This window comes from Dendropsophus ebraccatus, chromosome 3, assembly GCF_027789765.1.
Source record: "Dendropsophus ebraccatus isolate aDenEbr1 chromosome 3, aDenEbr1.pat, whole genome shotgun sequence".
In the NCBI taxonomy this organism is placed as follows: domain Eukaryota; kingdom Metazoa; phylum Chordata; class Amphibia; order Anura; family Hylidae; genus Dendropsophus; species Dendropsophus ebraccatus.
This window is the reverse complement of record NC_091456.1, coordinates 142,583,430-142,589,429: the sequence shown is the minus strand read 5'-3', so window position 1 is coordinate 142,589,429 and position 6,000 is coordinate 142,583,430. Positions and strand designations below refer to the sequence as shown.

At 48.1% G+C, this 6,000-nt stretch overlaps 1 protein-coding gene across 1 annotated transcript in view; it reads left to right on the top strand.

The window, feature by feature from the left end:
* The first annotated feature begins 627 nt into the window (after positions 1–627).
* The window catches only part of MAP1B (microtubule associated protein 1B), a 114,743-nt gene continuing 109,370 nt past the window's right edge, over positions 628–6,000 (top strand). The window contains exon 1 of the mRNA XM_069962825.1: positions 628–650. The gene's annotated coding sequence lies outside the window, so the exon portion shown is untranslated. The remainder of the gene's footprint in view (positions 651–6,000) is intronic.

The window sequence follows — 6,000 nt, the reverse complement described above, 5'->3', positions numbered from 1 at the left end:
GGTCAGAATACAGAGATCAGAGTAACTAAACAGGGAGCTGAGCAGGCGAGTGAACTCTAATAGTCAGCAGGGAAGAAAGAAACTTGCTGCTTTTTATCTAGGATCAGAGACTTATGCTAAGTTTACACAAGGCGATTATTGGCACGATTAACGATTTCGAAGTAACGACTTTTTTTTATAAGGATCAGCGTTTAGACTGTACGATATATTGTACGGAAAAATCGTTTTGCGACCGTTTTGCCCCCTGCGCCGCCCCGATCACCACCCCCGCCGCTCCGATCGCCACCTCCCCCCCCGCCGCCACTCCGATTCCCGCCGCTCCGATCGCCCCGGCCACGAGCATACGTTACCTGCTCCGCGTAGTAGGTCTTAAAATCCCCGGCTCCCCTCTTCAGCGCATTGATTGGCTGAAGAGATGAGCCGGGAATTTTAAACCCCTCCTCAGCCAATCAGTGCTGAGCAAGCTAGAAGCCATGCGATGCGCTCCAGCCAATGAAAAGGCTGCATCTGTAGCCTTTTTCTCTCCCATTCAGTTCTGCAGGAAGACGCCAAAGAGGAGGAAGAAGACCAGGCATGCCCACCACTCTGATGACATCGACACAGGATAGTACCCGGGAGAAGAGGAGTCGGACATGGTCGACAACTATTAGGTATTTATGTTTTCTTTCACTTCCAGTTAGCTTATTAACATACATTACAAAGTTATATAACTTTGTAATGTGTGTTAATTAAGAATAAAAAGTAAAAGGCCGGAGTACCCCTTTAAGGAGCCAAATAGGCATACAATAAGGTCCATGAGTACTGGCATTGGACACATTTCTATTAAAGTCTGCACCTCCTCATTCCAAAAGCATTTATACGGAGGAGAGGCCTATATCATGTTCCCAAAGTCAATTGGTTCTTCCAGACATTTAGGACAGAAAGGGTCCGGAACCCCACCCATACAATGAAGTCAAACAGGGGTAATGTAGCTTTGCTGTATAAGGTACAGCTGTGTGAGTTTATTATTTACTAAAGGTGACACATGTAGGTGGGATTCCTGCATATGTTTCATCTGACATGGCCAGGAATATGGTGTATAATGAGTCCTTGAGGCATGTTTTTGTTTTAGCACTCTATAATGTATTTTTGTACATAAGTTATTGGTACTTCTTAGGTTAGATTGTGGTATGTAATAAATGTGGAATATTATTGGCACTCTTCAGTGTAGATGTGGCACCTAAGAGTCTCTGGTGTGTTTTGGGCCCTTCTCAGATAGATTATAGTATACAAAGAGTGTGGCATGTTATAGGCACTTGTGGTGATCCACTGAGTGATGTTATGACAGGTGGTTGTGCCAGCTCAGCCAAAGGTGTTAGTGTTGTGACGCCAGTGCTTGTCCCGCACACAGATGTGATGTTGGTACCTGCTTCGTTTTGTGGCTGTAATCCCCAAATGGTTGGCTCTTGTCACGGTAGTCCTGAGTGGCAATCGACCCATCCGGACTATCGGTACCGCCACCCACAGAAAGGGGAAAAATAACCCAAGGTGTGCGGCTAGTGTGTATGGGTGTCAATGCGTACAAAGGATGACAGAGTCCCAGTGATGAAAAAAGTGAAAAATAGAACAGCTTTACTGTGCAGTATCTTAAGTTGAGAGTAGAGGAGAAGCGTTTGTTGATGGAGTCCCAACCCAATGTAGCGATGTACTCTGCCAGAACTTGGAAGAAATATACTGTAGTGACTCGTTTACTTGTACCCGTGCTTAGATTGTATCTGACTACCTTGTGCCCTACAGTGTTGAGTGACCTGTCCTAATAGGGTGATACAAGCCCCAGTCATGGTTATCTGGGTGAAGCTTCCCAGATAACTGGGTGTCCCAGTTACCTGCACTGCGAAATATAATACGTAGACCTTCCTTGGTAGCTTTGTCCTATCCAGGCTAGTTCCTCTGGTTCTCAAGATACTGCCCTGCACTTTTTAGACTGGTTCAAGGTGTGGGTCTGGATGTTCCTAGACTCTTCTCCCTTTCTAGTGTTTAGCACTGCATAGTACACTCATGTCTTAGACTAAACTACACTTCGATCCCGGACAAAGGTCCTGGCATAAGCCAGGCCCTGGCTTGGCTACAGCAGGGACATTTACTCTGTGTGTCCTTCTCCCACAAGAATCTGGACAAGACTACCACTACACTTCCTCCATCAAGTAACAACTTCCTACAGGGGCTAAGTAATCTACCCTGTGAGTGGTGGGGATGAATTGGTACGTAAGAAAGAAGAACAGAGATTGGCTAGAAGTAAAGAGCACCTCCTATAGTTTTCTAAAAGCACATGGTATAACAATAACAGTAACTCATTCCTAGCTTCAGCTGTGCATGAAATAACAAGACTTAGAAAGAACATTGACACCTTGTGGTGAAACTATAAACTGCTTCATCACCACTTAACCTGGAGTGAGAACTTTACAACAGGTGCCTAAGGCACTTAATAGTGGGACACCACACACTCTTTAGGGTAGACTTGTGCATTATGAGTCTCTGCCATTAAATTGCATTCTCAGCCAGCCAATCCTTCGCACTAATCTTAGTATAGGCAGATTTACTCGGTAACTCCCTGTTCTGTCTGATGGATGGAGCACACATTGATCCTTTGTCCCTAATGAAATCTTATACTTTGATTTACTGGATAGCGATCTGCACTTAACTGCACCAATGCACATTATGCAAAACAAGAGTTTGTGGAGCCTCGGTTACGAGTCTCCCGAGTCTCAAAACACGGTGTGGACATGTCACTGGAGATGTGTTCGAGGGGGTGTACATCTCACCTAGGCTGATGCGTAGTGTGAGGTGGTAAGTCCAGGAGGGATCTGTTGCTCAGCAGTGCTATGCTGCTGAGTTATTATTTATTTTTACCGGGCCTGGATTTACTGGAATGGTGGATAGGTTGGTAGTGGGATCTGCCATTCCCTCCCCCTCGATCCAGTATGGGTTTTGGGATCAGGTGAGCTCTGATCCCAATCAGCCTGAGAAGGCAAAAGGTGAGCTCAGTGTGCAGGGGAGTCTCTCAGACAGGAGTGAACAGCCTGTATGGTGTGTTCGCTGGGAGCTGGGGCTTATGCACACCCTGCAATATTACCTGCCAAGTGAAGTGACAGAGAGGTAACCTGTTGTATTAGTAAGAGCCCAGACGGGCAGGACTTTTTGTTTTGTTTATTCTCACTGCACGGTGTTGCTGTATTTACGTTGCTGGACCGTTTATGCTACAAATAAACACCAAAGCTGTTTTTAAGTCCAAGTTTGCTGCCTGAACTGTGTCCTAACACACCATCCCCCGGGAAGATCCCTACAATTGGTGCTGCGGAGCGGGCAAAACGGTTGCTAGGGGCAACGGTGTGCATCAACTTGGCTACAGCTGCTTATGTCCTGGGTGAAGGCTGCGGCTTCACTCCAAAAACAGACAAGCAACATGGAGGAGATGATGAAGCAGTTAATGCAAGTGAGTCTGCAACAACAACAGGCTCAGGCAGCCGCTAAACAGGATCAGGAGGCCGCTAACCTGCGCCATGAACAGGCATTGGCTGCACACCAGCAGGCTAATAGGCTGCAACAACAGGCTCTAACAGACGCTAACCTGCGCCACGAACAGGCTCTGACAGATGCTAATATGCGCCACGAACAAGCGATGGCCCAACAACAGAGACTTATTGAGCACCTGATAGCAAAGCAAGAGGCGTCTGCAGGTGCTAATCCCCAGCTGGTCGCAGCAGCCGCGCCAGAGACTTTGTCTGTGAGAAGAGCCGTGCAGCGTGCGCTGCAAAAGATGACTGCTGATGACGATGTTGAGGCCTATTTAACTGTCTTTGAGCGTGTGGCTGAGCGAGAAAAGCTACCCTCCACTGAGTGGGCAGAAGTGATTGCGCCTTATTTAACAGGCGAACCTCAAAAGGCCTATTATGACCTCAGTGAGCAAGAGGTCAAGGACTATCCTCGGCTAAAAGCAGAGGTACTCGCCCGACTAGGAGTTACTGCTGCTGTCCGTGCCCGGAGGGTCCGCAACTGGAGCTACAGTCTGGACAAGTCAGCGAGGTCCCAGATGTACGACCTGATCCATTTGGCAAGAAAGTGGTTGGAGCCAGACACCTCTACTCCTGCCCAGATCCTAGAGAAGGTCGTGATGGATCGCTACCTCCATGCCCTTCCTGCTGATCTACAACGCTGGGTGGGACAAGGCGACCCTAGGAGTGCCGACGAACTCGTCAGCCTTGTGGAGAGGTTCCAGGCGACCGAGGACTACCTCTGTGATGTTCCTGCAGCACCGTCACCTCCCCGGAGTGCCAGACCTGTGCCTTCAGCTGGTAAGAGACTTCCATCTATTGGGGGAGTGTGGAGGGGTGCTGATAGAGGGAAGAGCGCTCAGGAGGTGTCTCAGGGGCAAAAGACTGGTGGTGGTCCCCGGTGGCTAAGTGGCCCTAAAAAGGACTCCCTGCCAAGGAGACCAGGCCCTATCCAGTGCTGGAGATGCCATGAGACGGGACATATGTCTGCCCATTGCCCTCTTACCACTGAGCCCATGGAGTGTGACGCTAGCCGGCGTCAGTCGCTATTTGCGGAGCCGTCATGTGTTGCAGTTCCTGGACTAGAGACTGAACCACAAGTCTGCAACATTACTGTAAATGACTTCCCTGTTAAGGCGTTGTTGGACTCAGGAAGCCTTGTCACCCTGGTGCATGCCAGCCTGGTGACTGGGGACTTTGTGCCAAAAAGACATATGAGCGTCGTGTGCATACATGGTGATACAAAGGTTTACCCTATAGTACTGGCTAATGTCGGGACTGAACTAGGCGCTGTACAATATGAAGTGGGTGTGGTTAAAAACCTTATGCATAATGTGATATTGGGGCGTGATTTTCCTTTGTTCTGGGCTCTATGGGGAAAACAACAATCCCCTGAAAGGAGTGAGGAGACCCCTAAGTCTATTGCATTACCCACGGTAAATGATAAAAATGTACAGGATGAAAATGATGCTTTTCCTTTGCAGGTCCTGGCTGGTGAGGAAGAGGCTCCTCCCACTGCGCAGAATGTTCCAGACTTAGAGGTGTCTAGGGATAATTTTGGTACTGCACAATTACAGGACCCCACTCTCAAAAATGCTAGAGAGCAGGTCACTGTTATGAATGGGGTACCTCAGGAGCCAGAAGCTGAGAAAAAATTTCCACATTTTTCTATGACTAATGATCTCTACTATAGAGTCACTAGGATTAATGATGAGGTGGTGGAACAGCTTCTGGTGCCTAAGTCGTACCGGCGTCAGGTACTCGACATGGCCCATAATCATGTCCTTGGGGGCCACTTGGGGACAGATAAAACACAGGAGAGAGTCCTCCAGAGGTTTTATTGGCCTGCGATTTATGCTGACATAAAAAAATACTGTGAGTCGTGCCCCACATGTCAGCTTAGCGCTCCAGTGTCGCATTTTCGCAGTCCTTTGGTCCCACTCCCCATCATAGAGGTACCTTTTGACCGGATCGCAATGGACTTGGTGGGCCCCATTGTAAAGTCGGCTAGGGGACACCAGTACATTCTAGTTGTGTTGGACTACGCGACCCGCTATCCTGAGGCTGTACCCCTAAGAAACACTGCCTCTAAAACAATTGCACGGGAATTGTTTTATATGTTTTCCAGGGTGGGGATCCCCAAGGAAATCTTGACCGACCAAGGTACCCCATTTGTGTCAAAGGTAATGAAAGAGCTATGCAAACTGTTTAAAATCTCACACCTACGAACCTCTGTATATCACCCACAGACAGACGGGTTAGTGGAGAGGTTTAATAAAACCCTGAAACATATGTTAAAGAAAGTAGTGGAAAAAGATGGTCGGGATTGGGATCACTTACTACCTTACCTGATGTTTTCTATTAGGGAAGTACCCCAAGCGTCCACAGGGTTCTCTCCCTTCGAATTAGTCTATGGTCGTCACCCTAGGGGTTTGTTGGATATAGCGAAAGAGACATGGGAAAGTGAGTC